Source organism: Coturnix japonica, chromosome 4, assembly GCF_054131305.1.
Source record: "Coturnix japonica strain WE chromosome 4, WE-NBRP24, whole genome shotgun sequence".
In the NCBI taxonomy this organism is placed as follows: domain Eukaryota; kingdom Metazoa; phylum Chordata; class Aves; order Galliformes; family Phasianidae; genus Coturnix; species Coturnix japonica.
This window is the reverse complement of record NC_140666.1, coordinates 34,001,709-34,023,075: the sequence shown is the minus strand read 5'-3', so window position 1 is coordinate 34,023,075 and position 21,367 is coordinate 34,001,709. Positions and strand designations below refer to the sequence as shown.

Sequence of the window (21,367 nt, the reverse complement as noted above, 5' to 3'; positions counted from 1 at the left end):
TTGTCAAAGCAGGGCTGGCCTTGCCCACCTGGTTTGATTTCTTCCCAGGCAGCTCTGGAAAACTAGCTCCCTTTATCCCCTGCAGTGCTGTCACAAAGCTGTTAGGGCTTCTCTGCATTACTCTGCTTGTTAGGTTGCACTTGGAGACCAAGATAAAGGAAAAAGCACAGTGCTTGCAGCAGGGTGCCTGAGATCACAACCTCCTGGCGCCAGGACAAATAAACAGTGGAGAAGGCTGGGACTGTCCACCCTGTTTTGTAATTGGCGGGTGGAGATAGGGCAAGTGGCTTCTTGCCTGCTGTGCTGGGAAAGTCCTCTGCACCCTCTGGAAATGGGGAAGCAGGACTCCCTTCACCCAAAAAGGTGAAATGAAACAGTGGTGATATTTTTCAGCCATTTGCCATCTGTGAATGGCAAAAAACCCCAAGCAAGCTAAAACCAGTTGCATACAGGCACCATGCAATCCACTGATCACATTTGATGTTGCAAGCACTTTTATAATTTATTTTGAGCTAAGATACTGTCTCTCCTCTCACTTCTGTAGCATTCCTTATTTTAAGGATGACACATAGTGCTGTGGTGACACTCCAGGTGTTTTTAAAATGGAAGAAAAAGTGCAGCTTTGAGCCACTTGGGGCTTGTAACAGCTCCAGGTGTGCAATTTGTAATATTTGTCAGTGTTAGGGATGCAAATTGCTTACAGCGACAGAGGCGAATGTGAGGATTCCTTCTGCACTGTGCATGCCAAGGTAAATGTTTGTCAGAGAATCAGTCACAGTTGCCTGTTTCCAGGTGTGCGGCAGCTTTAGAGTAACGAACAGCAGGAGCTTGGGCAGTCAGCCTGAGCCATCCCCTCCTGCTGCAAACATGCAGGGAAATGTGCTGAGAGGGTTCTGGGGGTAACAGTGCCTTTACGTGAGAGGGAATGCAGAAATGCTCCTTTCTGCTGGGTAAGTCGTGGGCTCTTGTGTTATGGAGAGATAGAGAGAGAGAGAGAAGAACCAGAGCCCTCAATTATATTATAAAATGCACAGGAAGATGCGAACATCTGCTGGGTCATCTTTTAGATAGGAATTTCTTTGATGTGATGTGTGGTGTACCAGGAAGCTTGTTGGAGGGTAGCAATTGCCTCTGTAAGGGCAGAGGGGTAGGAAAGATGCAGGAACAGAGGGTGCGCTTAGCCTTACCCAGTGGAAAGCTGACCTTGTGCTCTGGCAGAGAGGCTGTTTATATGGGCAGAAATGCCTCCTGAGGGGCTAGGAGTCTATGTGGGTGCAGCACTCTGCCTAGGCACAGTAAATTGCTGAGTTAGGTGTATAAATAGGATAAAATATTATGGGCCTGAGGCACTGAGATACCCAGGTGATCTGAAATCCTGGACAGAGAGAGTGGAAATGAGCCAAGTGGAAAGGAAGTGCCATTTAAGCTACAGAAAGGAAAATGGGAAAGGAAACAATATGAAAGTGAATTCTGTTGCTGTCTTTCCAGACTTTTGAAGCAGAAATGATTCTCACTGTGGAAATGGTACAGTCTCTTCTTTTGTAAACTAAAAAGGACATTAATATAGCGTGAGCTATCATAAGATGTAAAAGCAGCTGTTTCTGTCTCCTGCTAAACCCCCTTTTGATGTCTCATTTTTAAGCCTGAACTTATTTCTTTTATTCCTCTCTGTTAAAGAGCTTCCCGTGATCAGTGCCAGAGGGCCCTGAAGCAACACCAAGTCAGTGTTTGTTCCACTGGGAGCTGTGGTTGCAGCGCTCAGCTTTAATATGCAGTATTTTTAAAAGGAGCCTGAAGTAACTTTATTAACATGAGTAAGTGGAACAACACTGAAATGTAATAATGCATTCCTTTTTTACTTTTACTTTTTAAAATCATGCTTTGCATATGTGTGCTGGCTCAGTCGTGATTGCTGTTTGAAATGGAATCTCTGACTAATCCCCGAGGCAGAGCTTTCCTACAATAACCTCATGCAGCCACATCACGTGCGGCTTTGATCTTTTCGATTTTCTTACATTATAAGGATCAGCCCTACTCAGACTGAGGTCATATTGTATTGTCTAAATAATAAGTGAGCGAAGGAACAGTCAGGTCTCTGAAAGAGTATTTGTCACCTGAAAATTGACAGGAGCTGTGTTGCCTGGAGCAGTAAATTTAGAGGACTGGAAATCAAGCGTGTTGAACTTTCAGACTCATTCCTTATACATAGTCTTTGAGCTCATCTGTATTCTTGAGCCTCTGTTCTGTACTTCCAAGAAACAGACCAAGTTATTTCAATCGAGACCCTAGAAGCAGCAGGTGCCTGGCCAGCACTTTCTTCCTCCCTTTGCAGGTGGAGCAGGCTCTGAGGCCGGTGTTCGACTCTGTCAGGGAATTTGACAAGCTGCAGAGGAGGAAATAGTACAGCAGTGTTTTACATTACAGCGCTGCCTTCAGAGCCTCATCAAAGTTGGGGCCAGCTCATGTCAGGCACTGGCCAAAGAGAACCCTGCTTTAAAAAATTCATGAGCCACGTCCTCAGTGTGAGCAGAGGATGAGCCTGAAGGCTTCATGTTATAAAGATTAGGCTCTTGGCGGAAGAGCAAGAATATTATTAAAGTTTAAGAGAAAGGAAACTAAGACTTGAACTCATTAATGACTTAAAGGGTGTCTGTGTCAGTAGTAGGCAACTGCAGGTATTGATTCACAATCCTTCTGGAACCCCAATACCTATTTTTATTTTGGCAATGTAATTTTTGTTAGTGCTGTTGGACTTAAATATTTTTGCTTTAGTGGCCTTCAATTTCAGTTGCATAAAATAATGAACAGGAGATTTTTTATAAGGATATGGATCCTGAAAATATTTTAGAGCAGATAGATTCCTTAGCAGTTACAGTTAAGCAAATCTCCTATTTGGCCTCATCTCTTTTTTCATTTTTTTTTCTTTCCCCCCTCTCTTTTCTTTTTTTTTTCCCCCCTCCCTGTTGAACTATTTCATTTGCAAAAATTCTATTTCTGTTTGTAAAATAACTTTGGTCCAGCCCAAGCAATCTATCATTGTTTAAAAAGTTACACAGTGCAAAGAACATATTATTGAGATGTATAGTGTTTATAAGCTGGGTCTCAGATTGATAAATCATGTCTTGTGCTGTTGAAAAGCCAAGAAATGAATTGCTTTGCTATGACCTTGGGGTCTGAGATTAGTCAGTTTGTCTATTAGATTTTTCCAGTGTTCTTCTCACTTCATTTATTCCTTCTTTTCTAAGGAAGCAAGAAACAGTAGATGTATAGCAAGTCATCAAGGCTTGATGTCATTAGACATTTTGTAAAACGAGGGTTTCAAAGTGTTTGCTGTAATCTGTTTTTATATTGGATTTAAATAATGTGAGTGTCGTGTCTAATTAATCTAAAGTGTACCACCCATTTGTATTAATTAAAGTTGAAAGTCACACTTGGCATCTAGGAGGACCAAGCGAGGCTTTTTCAGGGTGTCTGAGCACCATAGGGATGCAGATGGATGGGAGGAGAATTGTGGCTGAGACACTGATAACTCCCCCAGTTCCCTTGTTTGTAGCTGTCTGATTTTGGCACTTCACATTAGGATAAGTCTCCCCTTCCAAAATCAATATCAGGAACTTGGATTGTGCTACTGCTTGCCTACAGTCTAGACCACCAGTAGTTACTCCATGTGCATGATGTGCTCAGTAATCACATTGGAAAACAGTTTAAGTGGTCATTGAGAGGACAAAAGCCACTGCTACCTCTGTGTTTCACTCTTCACTTTTGTTATTTTATAATTTAATGCCAAGCTCTATTCTGAAGCAGAATATTGATGATTATAATCTTAGGAACTGGAAAATAAATGAAGTTGGATACTGATCTCCTTCCAGCTATCCTGTCTGTAATTTGTAACCCTCCTCAGCACTGCTTTTTATTTTGGATAGAAAGACAATGTAGTTAAAAGCACCAAATGGAGACTCCCGAGATCTGGTCGGGCACAGACTTGCTTAGATAATGAAGAATTATTTCATTTTTTCTTGTCCCATTTCCCTGCTTTCTCTTCTTCCCTCTTTTTTGTATCAGCCTTATGGTGTGAGAGGTACCATGTCCATGCTGCAGTTCGGGAGTATGTATGTTGTTCCAAAGCTGGAGAACCCAGAAACTTTCTTTAGATTTAAAACTGCATATTCTGCCTGACCCGAAGGCTTTAGCAGGTGGACTAAGCCCTGTGTGTCGCTTCTTTAGGGCACAGTTCTTCTGTAGGGCTCATGTGGTATCAGCAGAACAAGGGAGCATGTAGGTACATACACAAACCTGACAGCAATTAGCACCTGAGGGTTTTCCCCATGGGGCTACAATCTTTTTTTTTTTCAAATGAACTTTGGACAAGCTTTCTCACAAAGTAGCTGAGTATAAGCACAAATCCTTTTAAGTCTAAAGCTGGATTCAGATATCCTGCCTTTATGTAGGCGGAGCAGCTTCTCTACCTGGAGATTGAAGCCTTCCTTGTTTTATTCTGTTCCATTTACTCATAAAAGATGCATTTGACTGCAAGTTGTTTTGTTCATGTCAGGCCACAGTGCCAAATATTCAGTGCAGAAATTATAGGATTACATCTGGAGATAATCAGGAGAGACAAATGCTAATCTTTCAGCTATTTTGCAAAGCCCATTTGCTCATGTGAATTCATCAGATTGCCTTAAAGTGAAACTCAGGTCAGTACATTGTGTGTTGAGTTATTTTTCTCTTTGAATATTTACTCTCCATCTTGGAATAAGAATGTTCTATTTAAAACTCTCCAGCTACTTCTAAGTCATTGTTAAAGAAATCGTACTTTTTCTAGTTTTCCTTTTACACCCAGCAGCATAGCAAATTGCCTAAAATTCCATCAGTTCTCTGCTAAGCATCTCAGAAGAAAAGCTTCCCAAACACCAGTGAATGTAACCTCCCTTTCCAGAGTTTAACTGTGCCCTGTGTCAGGGGTAAAATGATAGATTCACAACCTTCAGACCTATAAGGACCTTTAATGGGGGAAGTGAATCTCCTGAATACAGAAAAGAATTTACCAGACCAAGTATCCTACTTACACAGAATCAAGAATGGGTTTTGCTATTTGTGAAGTATATAAAAAAGAATTTAATTAAGTCTGCGATTCAGTAGCATTTGTGTGTTTTTGAGAGGGAGAAAGAGATCATTATTAGATCATAGGGGAGCTAGTTCACCGGCATGAAATTGGTCTTGATAAAATGAACTTGCTTTTACTTTTGCTCTTTCTCTAAGCTTATTAACTGCTGGCTGCTTGCGTGCCTCACATCATCAACTCATTCATTATAGTTTCTTATTATAAGGCTGATAATTCATTTCTGAAGCTAAGCTTTTCAGTCTTGGACGCATGTTTTTAGATGGTTTGGATTTCTGAAATCTCAGTATGGAAATACATTTTTGCACTTTTTTTCTCCTTTTGCTGCAAGCTGGAGATTCTCCTAGAGTGGGACCCAAATATTGTGAGTTGTTTCGTTCCTATTTATCATCTTTTTCTCTCTCTCTCTTTTTTTTTTTTTTTTTTTTTTTTTTTTTTTTTTTTTCCTTTTCAGTAAACATCTTGTTTGGTAGAAGTTAATTGGCAGATAACTCGATAGTTTTTTCCTGATTTCTAAAGCATCTGTACTGCTATGTGCAGTGCCTCTGTGGTGTCCTTGAAGCCCAGCTCTGGGGCTGGATGAGCAGTGTCTGTGGCTCAACCTGGCAGGCTGCAGTGCTCAGCTCCTGGCTCCTGCCAAGCTTCCCTGTGTGTAATACCCAAAGGCCTCAGGTACAGCATCAGGCTAAGAAATGCCTGACAAAATATTTTGTGGGAGGCAATGCAGTTTTAGGCGTGACATGATATGCTTCATAAATACAATTCATCGTTTGGAAGGAGTAATTATTACTTAATTTGTAGTTGATTCCAGCTAATTTTTGCTGATGGTTTGGGGCAGCTTAAATTCTAAGCTAATTGCAGAGTGTGGGGGACTGAACAAGCTGCTTGGCCAGCTGTGATGTCAGCCTAGGAATGGTAGTATTGCAGCTGGGAAAATTTTCTTGCAAGTGCTTCCTAATTCCTAGTGGGAATGTCAGTAAATCAATAAGGAATAATGCACATTTATAAAAGCAGACAGACTTCCTTCAGGACATACTGCTGTGCATGTCAGTGAGTGGAGATTTTAGAGTCATGAGTGAAAGGATTTGGAAGAAATTGCCCATGCTAGAGCAGCAGATGCTGTGGTAGGTTCAGCTGAGTTCTGCCTTCAGCTTTTACTTCTCTCTCTTCTCCAGCCCCCGCAGGAGACCTGCTGTAGATGGCCTAGACTTCACAAGCTGTTACTTCTCTGAGGATGGATGCAATTAAGCGATTTATGAGACGTACAAATGTTTGGAGGGCTTCAGAGTGCTTGTAAGCCATGCTTGGGAGCTGTCTGTGATGGGGTTTGGTGGGAGTTACTGAATCCCCAGAGTGTTTTCAACCACCTGGAGTGAAGAAAGGATACTGTGACTGTAATTGTTGGTAGCTTGAATTAAAACAGGGAAAAGGTCAGGATGGAATTGAGATTGGTGACCCAAATTAAAATCCAAGTGATTTTTTATTTTTTTTTTTTAAATCTTCAATTGCACTGAACTAGATTTTTAGATTGGGTAACATTAGTTACCCCCATAGTCTTGCAGCACAGATGTTTGTTTGGCACTACAGTTTTCAAGTGTTTCAGCAAAGTAGCTACTCTAAGTAATACCTCATAACAACTGAGGATGTGAATTCAGCCCTTTAATTTTTGTTTTTCCTGTTAGAGGCTATTGAACGCAAATTTCTCTACCACACCTGGGTGACCCTTACCCTAGGGATGCAGTGTTGCCTTCTGGATAGCAGTCAACCTGGAAAATAGGATATGCCATGCAACATGAGCTTGCAGTGGTTGACACCACATACACAAAGACTCTGCCAGGCTGGATCCCCTGCCTTGTCTCTGACGTGCACTTTTTGCTTTGAATTCACCTGAGCAGTGCAAGCAGACAGCTGAAGGACTAGGAGGATGGGATGAGTCATGGCATCAACTCACCTGCCATCTGGAATAGGGATCAGAGGGAGAAAAGGCTTCAGCAGCAGGGATAACACATGCTGTCCATTTCACCAGGCACTATCAGGTAGCTGCTGCATGTATGCATTGCTTTCCAGAGTGTGCACATTTCCCTTGTACATTTAGTTGGGGACTGACCTCATGGGTGTTATCACCATTTGTAATGGCTAGTCATGTGCGTGTAACATGCATTCAACAAACATTGCTATTTCTTTTTCCTTTTCCCTTGTGTGCTTCTGTTTCTTTCTCCAGCCCATCTCTGATGATGCTTATATCCTCTGGGGCAATTCCATGCCATGAAGAGGAGAAATGATCTTTGCCTGAATTTTTCAGGCCCTGATACTTGTGTAATTTATGGCTGCTTTTTAAACACTAGTTTAGCATTTGAACTGGTTCAAGGGACTGCCAGTCTTTCTGTCCTCTACTTCATTAGAGCTACCTGTGACCGGTCAGGAAGTGTAAATGAGAAAAGAGACTGATGTAATCTGTGGTGTCTGTAAAGGCTTCAAATATATACCTTGATCATTAATTAAGGCAATAAGGATGTCTCATAAAATTGCAGTTGGGAAGACTAATAATTCACTATTGAATGAAGAAAGGCAAGGTCACTTGTATAATTACCTCTTCTAACATTTATATTCCTGGTACGAAATGCTCCTACTCACACAAAAGTCGAGGTGACAGCTGCGGAAATATTCAGGACTGGGAGACGTAACTTTGACAGCTTAAGCTTTGAGGTCATAATAAAGGAAAGCATAGTTGTCTTTTCTGTTAGTTTGTTCTGCTTTATTTTCCTAGTGTGAGCATTTCAAACAGTCAGAGCTAACTTAGAGCACATGGATGCCTAAGGAAGGGTGATGGGCAAAATGGAAGAAGAACAAAGATGAATGCTGTGGATGTAGGGTTCAGTATTACTGTGCTGCCTTTTAGCTGTGGATATTTGTATTGAAATTAATAGAGCAATTTCTATTCACTTTCTCCTAATTGTCTGACGTAGTATCCGATTCTAATCCCTTCCATATTTTAAGAATGTAATAAAGATATTGTAAATGGTTTTAGCAATGAAAACAGAAAGGTAGTCAGCTGCTTGAGAAATCAGAAATGTTCAGCAAACATCACTGGAGGATGGAAGGAAAAAAAGTGTGGAAGGTATTTAGGGAGGTCAGGGCCATACTACTGTGCTGACACAGCTGGTGATGGCTGTGCTTCTCTGGGGTGTGAGAGGGGTGGTACAACCACCTTTCTTTTAAGGCATCATCTATATTAAGGAAATGCTTCCTTTGCTAGATTTGCTCATGTTTACTTGGATTCTGTGGTTTAAGACAAAAGCCCAACTTGAAATGAGAATGACTGAAATCTCTCAGAATTCTGGAATCAGCAAAAACTTTCTGAAGATTATTTGTAGTCCTACAAATGCATCAGTGTGGGGTAATCTCTTCTGTGTGTGTGTGGGGGGGGGGGGGGGGGGCAGTTGAAGATATTGTTACATCCTGATTTTAACAAGTGACTGACCCTGCCAGTTTGATGCTGAGGATGTAAGTTGTGACCAGGCAGAGGTGAAGCTATTGTCCCAAGGCAAATACTCACACTGTGGTGGATACTGAAGAGGCAAGCCCACAGCCTGGCCTCTCATCCTCTGCTGAGCTCTTTCAAGGAAGCAGAACTCAAGGACCTCAGCTGGTGCTGTTGGGCCTCTCCTTGTCTTGCTAGGGGGCTCTTGGTTGGCACAGAACCCCCAAGAGCTTTGCTTTTTTCCCAAGAGTTTATTGGTGTCTTTGGGCATAACAAGAAGGTGTGTGTCCATGTTTGCATCAGCACTGGGAGGCGGCTGCCCAGCCTGTTGCTGTGGCTGTGCAGTGTTTGCTTTGCCCCGTGTCACATTGCTGCTGAGCGGGTTGCCTGCTCCAAGCCCTGGCGGCCCACTTGGCATGCTGATGTGATAACCTGCTGAGTGCAAGGTGTGTTTGCTTTGCTTTTTGCCTTCTCTGTTTGTTTATGTGAATCATTGTTGCTGTGAATCAGCCCTGCTAGAGAAGTAAAACAAATGTTTATTCACAATCTCCCTGGGTAGTTGGCAATATCCTAATCTGCTTTAACAGCAGGCTCATGTAATGTAACAACTAAACAACGTAACCTTCTGAGTTTCCACTGCCTTGCATTTTCCTTCATTTTCCCCACTTTGGCACCCAAAATATATGCAAGCCTCCTCTTTCTCTGGGGAACACACAGCCCCAGATCCACAGCTGTGCACATATAGGAGGATGATGGCACATGTGAACTCAGAGCTCCTTCGCAGGATATTCATTGCAGGAATAAAAGCCATTTGCAAGAATTATGCTGTATTAAAGCTTTAAAGGTATAAAACCAATTCAGTTGTACTGGAGAGATCACAACTCAGGTTTAAGCTAGTGAAGGCCTTGGACTTTTGTTGGCCCTTTTTGTTCATTTTTGGGGTTTTTAAGCAGGTTTGTCTTGGTGGCCTGTCTGAATTCACTAGAGAAGAGGTAAGAGGGCAGTGCATTTATGGTAGATATGAAAGCGAGTATACTCACCACATCAGCTAACCAGACAAGATCAAACAGTGTCCCAGTAGGAATCAGATAAACTTAAGTCTATAGACTTACAGCGTCAGCTACAGCACAGTGATATGATTTGTTAACGTCAAACATACCAGCCCAAATCAACAAGTGCTTTGGCTATCTAAGAATTACTGGTTTGGGAACCAGTTTTTCATTCAGCTTTGATGACCTGCATGTTTGTATACTAGTGCGATGCAGGAAAACCTCGATTGTACCAGCTGATAACTGCTATCAGGTTGCACTTCAGGCTGGCAGCCAGATAAGGTAACAAAGCATACAGGGACTTGGCATGTTCTGGAGCCTGCCCTTTGATATAGAGTGCAATTTTGCAACTCTCCAACTCTCTTCTTGTTCTTGAGTACTACTATGTAGATCACATAGATAAGAGGAAACCGGTGACCTAGGCTAACAACTTTTTTTCCTGTTACTTGCAAAAGCAAGCCAACACCTGCTACCTAAGGGTAGCAGAGACTGCTGGGACAGCTGATGCTGAGACAGCTTAATGGCCTGTGCTCGATACAACTTTTCCTGGTTGCAGAATTGGAAGTTTCTTTGTGCCCCCCTTGCTCCCCTTTCCCTTTAGCGCTGACCCTCAGAAATGATAACACATGTAGGCCTAAGCCAATGTTCAGTGTTATGTCAGAATCAGTAGCAGCCTCTTGTATGCCATTTATAGCAGCCTTTTACTAGAGCACCATCTTAAACATCTATAGGCTTTTTGTTTGTATAAAACATAAGTTGCAGAACACAACACAAATAAAGTAAATAACTACTAAAATACTGAGGGTATTGTGTTCTTTATTGTCCCCAGGTGTATAAGAAGTGACTTACAGAACTTCATAGTCTGTAATTACCATGTGCCATGTCATCAAGGATATTTATCCTTTAGAACAGCCTAGTCAAAGCATCAATAGCAATGGTATCTTCATACATGAGAAATGATGTGTATTTCACTTACATCAGCTAGCAGAGCAACTTACTCAATGTTTATGCTGTCTTATTTGTTCAGCTTTAATGAGAAGTGGAATTGCTGACTTGTATTTAAGTTATACTGCAGTTGTATCAAAAGAAGACCATTTGGCTTTGTGCCTCTTTCCTGTAGATGAACATCTCCCACTCTGTGTGATGGCAGAATTTCCATCAGAGAAGGCTGTAGGCTCCTCTTGCCCAGTGAGTGTTGAGATTCATGTTCCTCTGCATACCTCTTCCCTACACAGTAGTTGCTTTGTGTGTATGCCTATGGGTTTGCTGATAATTTGGAAGTGGGTTGCTTACTGTGTAGCTTGTGTTTTGATATTTGGTTTTGTGTTTGCTGGAAATTTAAATATGTGATGACAGACATATTTTATTTAAGTGAAGGAAATGGTTAACTAACATCCCATAAGGGTTTTCAATCATTTAAATTACAGTGTAGCCTGTATCCATGATCTGTAAACTAAGTGGATTTATATAAGACTATAATGGCTTCAGAGGATCTGTGAAGTGAATAATCTGCATTTTACAAGTTGCACTGCTGTGGTCTATTATGTCAATCCTCATTCACTTGTAGCGCTTGTTGTTGAGCAAGTACTATTATTTGCATCTTCACCTTGTCATTATGTTTTCTTCATTGCAAGAAATATGGAGTATATAATAACAGTATTTAATTTTTGAAGTATGATGGAATGAAGTGTCCCTTAGAAGGATGGTTTTGATATCATCATTTGAAAGGATCTAACAGCAATGGAGAAACTCCCACCATAGGTCATGAGAATGGTTAGAGAATAGCAGCACTCCGGTATGACAAGAGGTTTATCTTGTGTTGGAATTATTTTAGTGAAAAAAGAATCAGGCTCATCCTATCATGAAGGACAAGCGTTTCTATTTTTTCTTCGCATTTGCTTACTACAGAACAACAACAGCAACAGCAAAAACAGCTGCTAAATAAGAACAGATGAATGTAAATATTTATCCACAAAGATAATTAAATTGCATTTCCTTGAGTGAAACTTCATTGCAGAATAAGCTACTTGTGGGTCTAAGGTATTTTTTCTAGGCTTGCTTTTAGGTGTGAATGTTAGAGGGGCTGGTGCTGGCCAGTGTTCTATGAAGTGCCAGGGCACAGGGCTTCTTGGTGGCACCATTACACAGCTTTTTAATGGGCTGATATTGAGTGAGACTAAGAGACCACATAGAAAGGTCTGAAAAAACCATCATTGTCACTTTGTTTTAAGATTTTAGCTTGAAAGAGTAGCATCTTATTGACAGAAAGTACATTGGACTGTGTGCAATTGCAAAGATCCATCTTAAAAAAAATATTCTAAGCCTCACTGACCATACTGTCTGAGATCACTGAAAAAGAATAATTCTGGATAGTTCATATCACGATCTGATTTGAAAGACCTTGAAGGAGTTGGCTTTTCAGGAGGGTTTTAATACCTTAATGTACTTTGTACCTTAAGTACCTTCAGCACCTTACACCTTAAATATAAGCCTTTAAGGCTTAGACTTGAGAGCCCCAGCTTGAACACAGAAAATGAAAATTGAGCTTCACCATTGATTTTGAAAATTTTATATGCATATGCTTTTCTTCTCCTATGCATGTGATTGTAGTTCAATTATTATGAATTTTTAGTGAGAAGCAATCAAGCTAATAAAATAGAAAAGTAGATATTCCCATTTGAAGTCTGTTCAGTTGCCTCCGGTTACTGTACTTAGCAAAGGCACATTTCAGCTCACGCTTAGTATTGGATGAATTTCTCTTCTGTGTCAGAACTCTGTCATTTTGTGGAGTTGTTTCAATGTGCTGTCCCATGTCTGGGGCCCGTCTCCTGGGCTGACCTTAGTTGGAGCCTCATTTCCTTTCTTACCACATGGCAAAATATCTGCCTGCCAGACAGCCCCTTCTTAGCAATGCAGTATTGTTAAGAGCTCTCCTTTTAATTTCATTTAAGCCCTTTTATAGCTTTAAAATTCTAATGCTGCAAGGCACCCACAGTTGCCATTTTTCTCATTTTGAATTCCTTCAGCAGAAGAGCCTGCCTTGGTAAATGATATTTCAGTTTCCATGGAGCTCCTTATTACAAGTAGCTGCTCTTTTCATCACCGGACGGTGCAATTTCCATTCATGCCGAAATATCAATGGTAACATACAGCAGCAAATTGTTCCTTCATGATCTTTGGCATTGTGGAAACTCTCCTGCTCAAAATTAAATGTCAGGGAATTCAACAAGTATGAAAAATCCGATTCCTTTCAGAGACACACATGCAGACACACGCTCCTCCCTCCACCCCTCTGTTCTCCTCAGCGTTTGTCTTATGTTGCTCCCATACGGCGTCATTAATATGCTAATGGCAATGCTTCATTAGAAGTTCAGATGCCGGATGAGGGGCAGCATTCCCTTTTGTATCCACATCAGGAGCTGGGCGAGGTGCTTGGTATGCAGGCTGCTTGTCAACGGGCTCTGAATTCCCGTGGTTCATTTCCAGAATGATAGCAAATGCGCCAGCCCTTTCCCTTGCATTACTCATGGTGTCGCTTTGCCATTTACTGTTCCATAAATCAGAAACATATGTCCTTGGTATAGACAATAGAAATACATACAGAGTAAGGCAGCGCTCTGCTTTCACCCCAGCCCCGTTACTTGCAATTGCTTGGGTACCTGTGGGAGTACAGGAAGGGTGCTGTGACAGGTGGTTTTAGTGGGAATCCAGTTGCAAGCACCATATTTTCTTTCTTGGCATTAACATTATTGTTATTTGGTAGCTGCTCCCTGCTGGCTTAATTTTCTGAGCTATGGGGCCTTGTCAGCCCATTTCCCATCTCTAGTGCCTTGTTTGTACTGCTGAATCCCACTCCAGCTACTACCAGCTCTGCCTGCTGCTTTCTGTGCGTTATGGGAAATGGTTCTGTAGGTCCATAGCTCTGCAGGCTAGGAAATGTGTAGGGAGCTTCAGGAGACGCCTCCTTTACTGCTAGAAGTGATTCTGCCTGGGGAAAGTCGACCCCATTCATAAAATCAGATGCTCAGAGATTTAATAGTTTCAGACTTCCAGGACAACCTCCTGTAATAGATAAAACCACTTTTAATAGGCAATTATCTCTCGACACCCTTCTTATTACATTTATTTTAAGTCTGGCAGTGAGATATGTTTCTGTGTGGAAGAGTTAAGAGGAAGTTAGAGCTGAGATCCTGTGCTAGATAATGCAGGTTGGAGGGAGAGCCTGGAAGTGCTGCCCTGCTCCACTCCCCTGCATTTCCATATGCGATGGAAATGATAGTCCCAGCTGGTTGTTTTATTTTTAGCATCTTGTGTCAGGTTGGTGGTTATAGCTCCCTTGCCTCCAAGTAAGCACTGTGATTTACTATTGCTTCTCATCATAACCTCCATGACTGGCAGGGCTGTAAGCACTGCCAGCAAATATGCCTCAGAAGAAAATACAAAGCCAGAGTTTGTGAAAGAGCAGAGGTGCTCCCTTCATCTCCTTTCTGAATGTGAGCTAAGCAATACAAATAAAATCTGAGTTTTTGGGCCTCAAGTGAAAAAGGTTCCAAGCTTCCTAGAGTACATAAAAGTTTCCTACCAGTGAAATAAATAGAACATGTCAAAATACTGACACTTTTTAGGGAACAAGGAAGTCATTTATCAAAATCATGATTGAGAGCCTGGCAGTGACAATATATTTGTATTTGAATTCTCTGAGCCTAGACTTTTATTTGAAAGGCAAGCTTTTGTGGAAGAGAGTGGCAGACACTGTTTTAATTATGGGTCCAACCTAAAGCACGCCTTTCTTGCCATACCCTAGATTATTGACACTGTCTCTAAAGGTGAGCAGCTGCCATCCATGAAAGATCTGAGGATCATCACTCATTTTGGGCTGTGAAATGCTGAGCATGGATCCCTCAGAGATCCTGCTCAACTGCTTCCAGGTTTCTCAGGCATCTGACTTTTCTCCAATGCTGAGCTCCCCGGGGCAAGCCTGGCCCATGCTGGGGTGAGCAGGGCTGACTGTTACAAGGAGAAAGAAAAGCTAGCTCAGATCCTTTGGACCTGTAGGTCCTCCAGAAGGATGTGATTTATGGTCAAGTTACAGTGCAAAATGAAAGCCAGGTTTGTTTATTTATACATCTCTCAGAAACGGTCATAAACTTTGTACAGTAAGATTGCAAATGGAGCAATCTAGAAACACTAGATACTGACACCCAAGGGATATATGGAGATGGTTTATCAAAGAGCTGAGTGAGAAGTCACAGGAGGATGATTTATATCTTAGGTTTCAAGTCTATTTTATTTCTTTTTATTTATTTATTTATTTATTTTCTTTCAGATGTATATTTCTTAAAATTTAGGCCTTGTTTTACTTGCATTCCTTGTCATGTTAGCAGCTCTGTTTTCCTCCTCTTGTGTTTATTCCTTGGTTAAGAATACCTAATGCTCGCTGTGAAGGAAATGTGTATAGGAAAGCAGAGCCAGTGTATCTAATACTTAGTGTTGTAATCTCAAAAATCCTTTGTGGATTTTGCTGTTATCCTTAATACCTGCTGTATTTTACTGGTTTTCCTTGGGACAAATAGGAGCTATCCACTCCATAGGAAATGACTCAGGATCCTGCCTGAATGTCTAGTGTCTCCTTAGCTAGCGGTCCAAGTTTCAGATGAATCAGTTCTGATCCTCAAAGAAAGTTATTTTGTAAAAGACATTGTCTTAGCAAGTTAGGACTTGGGCCTGGATATAAATGATTTCTATGCTCAGGTGAGATTTGGCTCACCATAGCCTGAGTGGGTTTGTGATATGACTGCAGCCACATTCAAATCTCTGTTTAAAAAAAACAAATCACACTGCTAATGAAACAATTAGCCTTAGGCTAATTAGCCAGGGCTGTCACCAGGTTGGCTGGAATAAGATGTTATGGTAAACAGTGCTAGTCTGTGCAGTCGGTACCTTTCTAGGTATTAAGTTTTAGTCAAGAGAGTATTTATGCTAATTCACATTTTAGGAAACCCTGCTGGAAGGGATACTGAAAACATCTGAGAAGTTAATAAAATCTCCTGCCCTTCCCAGCACACTTACATCACAGTTTGACCTCTCAAAGTCAGCTGGCCATAGAAGACCCCTTTTATGAACTGTAACCAATTATAATCCAAACCTGTGAAGTCAAACACCAGGAAGAAAGCAAGTAATTAGACACAGCAGAAACCTTTTTCTTCTCTTGCAAGGTGATAGAAAGTGAGATGGGTTTTAAATGCAGACTGCAGCTTGATTCTTCACTCTATTATCCCGATGTCATGCTGCTGCATCTCTGCAGATGTCAGAGGTACAGAACCAGGGCATCAGAATGGAGACGGAAGCCCTTCGACTGGCACCCCAGCAACAGAAACGAAAGTGCTGCTAATAGCCACTCTCTCCTTTTTCATTTCTCCCCTGGGAAATTGCAATCAAAAGAAGATAAAGAGAAGTCACATAATTTAATAGTGGCTGCACTGCAAGCCCATTGGCAGCACTTCCAGTCTGGAACAGAAAGCTGGGGGGGCAGCAAAGGGAGAGATGCAGGGATCTGTTGAGGAGAATGCTTGGTTCAATAAACAAAATAATAATAGTTATTTCTAAAACCAGTAATTGCTAAGAACCATGTTAGCCTTTACAGATTTGTGGACTCAAGATGTGATGTGATGATATCATACTTTCTGCCTCTATATTCCTACCTTTGATTCTGTCCTGGGAGGTGGCCTCTATTTATATTCTGCATCTTCCTTTTACTCCATTTATTGTAACCGATAGATGTGAGGTTGTAATTTCCCCCCACACTGATGTGTTGAGAACCATTTGATCCCTTCAGTGTGATGGGATGTCTTGTAGGCACTGCTTTTGTCATAAAGAGGCAAGTAAGCGTGTGTCAGATCCTACTGCTGTGTTGCACAGGATTCAGAGTCACCACTGTTCACGATCACCTGGGAATGCTTGGAGATACAGATCAGTGCCGGTACACAGTATTTACTAAGTTTGTATGCTTTCTTCTCTTGCAGTGAAGTCCTCGGAACATTAAATCACCAGGGTTCTCTTTGCTGCCTTCTGTACCGTATGTGGTTATTTTTTTTTCCAGTACTGGGATGTACTTGTGACTTATTCCACCAAGCCTTGGCCCTATGGACTGTGCGATGGATGATTAGATTTTAGGAGTGCCAAAATCTGGAAACAGTTCAATTGGAAAATTGCTTAACAGATTGCAAATGGTGAATAAATTATTGCACAAGGGAACTTTTGAGAAGGATCTTGAAATTCCCGTGGTTGTAAATTTCTGACTAAAGAAGTACAGAATATATAGGCTTGTGCTCATGAAAACCAAATCCCTTCCTGGAATCCATGCAAAAGAATTAGGACTTCTCCACTCTTCTTTTACATTTAAATACAACAGAAATTCACAATTACCGCAGTGCAGTAAAGATGCAGTTGATCTAATATAACTTTACCAGCAATTATTTCATTTGTTTAGGTCCTCTTACTTATGTTTTCTGATCGGGTTCCATCAATGCAGTTTTTCTCTAGGGCAGCCGCCTCAGACCAAGTATTTGTAAAACTGAAATTTAAAGTGCATTCAGGGGAATGATTTTGTCATGGCCTCTAAACAGCACAGGATGTGGTGACAATGTATTTGGTACTTGTGACCTCAGCTGAATCTGTGGGGCATATTTTGGCGGTGTGCTTGTCGTTTCATAGAAAGATCAGTCTGCAGTGGTCACAGCTCTTAGCACTTACTGTTTGTTGTTATAAAATTTGTCATTAAGCTGAGCTATGAGCTGTAAACTTCTGGGAATGTTCCTCAGCTGATTTATTGACATTGTTCTTCCTATCCCCAGGTTCTCACTTTCGATTTCTTTTTATTTCCCCCCACCTTTTATTTATTTATTTATTTTTCCTTCTTACTCAATCTTCCCTGTGTGTTTCTCTCAAAAATATGTGTGTGAGGTGGTGTGGTGTCAGAGTAGATTATCGGAAGATCTATAGTTCTGCAACACCTAGGGTCAAACCCAAACTGCAGTGGATATCCTGATTGACTGAACCTGTGCCCTGGCTCTGGGGCCTTTTCAGACTTGAGGAGAGAATTTATTTCCAGGCCACAGAGCAGAGCTCAGCAGTACACTGCAATGTGTTTCAGCCCTGCACAGTCACATGTGGGACTGGTTGTATTGCTGATACTACATTTCTTTGTGATAGTAGACACCTCTGTGACTTTTGTTCTGGGGAGCAAAAGGTAGATGTGACCTGTGCTTAAACTGTCATGATCCTTCATCACAATTACTTTGTATGTAGGGGAGGAAGGGAAGATTTGGCTTTGAATAGTCGCTAGGGGGTGGTGAATCTAAAAATGTGTAGAGATTCAATTCAGTTTTAATTACCATTTAAAAACTTCCTTCACTATCTAAACCTCGTTTCATTTGAAAAAGACTTCTAGTGATGTTGTCAATACTTTCCCTGCTCAGGTCTCCCCAGAATTCCTTCCTTTTGATACTGATCTTCTTTGAAGTATCAGAGAAGCAGCATGCCTGAATGCCATTTTGGTGCTAACGCACAGGCCAGTTCCAAGGCATCCACACTTGAAGTTCTACTCAGAAAAACAGCTACCTTGAGAATGATTTCTCTTGATTTTGAAATGCATTGAGATTTTACTCTGAGATGAAATGCAAAAGGAAAACGCTGCCCTGCAGTACCCAGCGAACACTTCAGTGCAAGTTCAAGTCCTGGGTCAGCTTTGTACAAAACAAATATGTCAGTCTTCCATGTCTGAGCATAATGCTGTGGTTTTTAAGCCATAGGCCATCCTGAGGTGTGTCTGAGTTGGACAAGAATTTGTCCTGGCTCTAAGACTTTTTTTCCAAAGAAATGTCATACTGAAATGGTTCAGTTTCCTGTCAAGACTTTCAGCTTCAATGAATGAAAAACTTCATTCGAAAGTGAGAAATACTTTCTTCCTTGAATTTCCTAACTCACTCTAGTCCAAAACTGTTGTCTACCCATATGACAGTAATGAATTCGCAGTGTATAAGAAATGTGACTTACTGGCTTGCTAACAGCTTGTGTTGCATTTGGTTCATATGACAGAGAACTGAAAAGGTGAAATCTATATAGCTGGAGGTAATTTAATGGAGAATAGACTTGGGTCTGATTTTTCCTGATTTCGAAGAGGATTTGGAAGCCTAGGAGAGCAGATAAAATACTAGAAAACCTATACAGTGATCTTCTGGCATAACAGTTAACGTACAGTGTAGTACCTGTAGTTGACAGCAGTAAGTTTGATGGTATCCTGCTGCAGACTGGGAAGTGCTTCTTGAATTGGAAGGATAGGAAAGTGTGGTCAGAGCTGTCACTTAACAGCAATGCAAAGGGTTTGCACCTCTCTCTGTGTCTTCAGATGAGTCAAGAACCAAGTATAAATCTGAAGTGTCACCGAGAAGCAAGGCATGCTATAAGCCTCACTCCTGAAGTCCTGAACATGACCTTTAACTTTCCTGAAATCTGTCATGGAGGGCAGCTTCCAAGCAGCCCTGGGCTGGCTGTGTGCAAATGTGCTGCATCCCTCCCAGAGGCACTCATGCCAGGGGACAAATAGAGCCACAACCTGAGCATGCTTTGCTCAGAAACTTGCAAGCAGCAACACTCCTTGTGCTGCTCCAGGCATGAGTTGGGATTTCTGGGCTTCTTAATGAGCTGAGTACTTCAGGCTTGCTTTGTTATTCTGCTTTACTTTTTCTTCTCAATGTTTTATTTTTTTATTTTTATTTTTATTGCGGATTTTTTGTTGCTGTGGTTACTGTCAGCATCCGGTAGTGCTCCTCAGAATCGTGAGGCAGGACTCTGTGCTGGGAATGTTTGTATTTGGAAGCAAGTGGCTTTTTTGCACTGCTATTTTATATTTGAGGAAGTGAGGCTGGGATTTAAGTCAGAAGAAAGTATGGCGGCTGGATTTTGGAGCTGGTTATAATAGACAAAGACAGTTTCTTAAGTTTGACACAGTGTGCTTCAGTAATTCAAATGATATTTGTGAAAATAGTGCAAATTTTCTGGTTTTGGTTAGAAGCACATTTTAAGGCTGGAATGAGTGCTGACCTACTCAACAGCACCATGGTTGAAGCATTTGTGGTGCAAAAGATATTAAAATGCCTTTTTTGAGGGGGCTTCAAACCATGCATTCCTACTTTGAATCAGATTCTAAGCAGATCTAATTTGATTTATACTAAGATCAAGTTAGAAATATAACCAAGCCGGCTGCAGAATATCTGGCAGCTGAGCCACAAAAACTTTGCACAGCTGTGTTATGAACACACAGTTCTGCAATATTTCTTGAGTTGGTAACTTGGTGTTTTTTTCTGGCAATAAAACACTTCTATCCTGGTCTTTGCCATGGCCTAGTCCACCATTAATGAGCATATGTTACAAACTGATTCCTTCCAGCTTTTTTATCTGAGAGGATGGGCCTGAGGTAGCACTGATATTGTGTCTGTCCAGATTTGATACTGCAGTACAGCGTGATCTTGTGTAACTGGGTTAGCTACAGGGGTTCGCACCATGATTGCTAAGGTGGGCATGATGTGCAACTGTGATGCTACCCCACTTTATTTATATATTCAGTTTAGAACTTCTTTTCCAGCTTTATTCAGGCATACTAATGGCAAGGGTTTCTCTGAGAAGTAAGGACTAGGAGTGAAGAGGATCATTAAATTTTGACCCTGCTGTGTTTCTTTAGGGGAAAAAAAAAAAAAGTGAAAATAATGCATCTTAGTATTGGCTTTCAAACTGCCTTCTCCTTTAGGTAAATACACTAGTCCTTTTGCACTGTACTTCTGTTATACCACAGTTCCTACTTCTTTCTCTTCCTACTTCTAGCTGGTCAGATGACCTTCATAGCAAAGTCTGCTAGTTGTAGCAGCCTTAACATCTCTTCAGCTTCTTGGAATAGGTAGCCAAAGTGAACTGTCTGTGAGGCAGCAGCTCTCAGCTCAAGTCTGGTGAAATGCATGTGCTGGGTCTTTCAAACTGCACTCCATGGCCTTGGAATCAAAGTACCTGGTGTTGGTTCCTGATCTGAATTCGTACAGATATCATCTTGGCCTAGTGATGGCATTAAGTGGAAAGAAACTTAAGTATGCTTTAAACATCAAAAAAAAAAGCTTTGTTTTCCTAACCTGATCATTTACCTACAGTGCACTTGCTCATGCCTCCATTTTTCTTCTTTAAAAAAGATATAACTCTGCTTTTCTATTTTGCTGAATGTGAGGATGTATTCTGTATCAGTTTGAATTTATCATTTGTGCTATTGATTTTTTGTTTTGTTTTGTTTTTGTTTTTGGCTAAGATGTCAGAGGTTTTGTGCTGATTGATACAAGTAGTACAGAATGGCACAAATTCATGCTGTTCCTATCTCTGTACCTCACTCTACTCTCAGGTATCCCTGAAAAAATGATGGGGAGAACAAAGGCGTGGTGAGGGGTACAAGGGAAGAACTGCATAGGGAGGTGAGGGCAGATGTGCTGGATGTCTTGGCATGCAGGGGAAGGTATCAAACCACCCCTAAGTGTGTTGCCAGGTTTGGAAAGCAATGCCCACCTTTGGCACCTGTTGGAAATGGCACGGCAGTTGCCCTCCTGACAGGCAAAGTGCTGGGTCACCCCGTCCATGTCATCCATGCTATTGCTGGTTCCAGCATTAAGACCTGCTGCTTTACCA

General features: G+C 41.4%; 1 protein-coding gene across 4 annotated transcripts in view; it reads left to right on the top strand.

The window, feature by feature from the left end:
• Positions 1-21,367, top strand: part of SLC7A11 (solute carrier family 7 member 11) — a 58,843-nt gene that overhangs the window by 22,880 nt on the left and 14,596 nt on the right. The gene's annotated exons all lie outside the window — the stretch shown is intronic.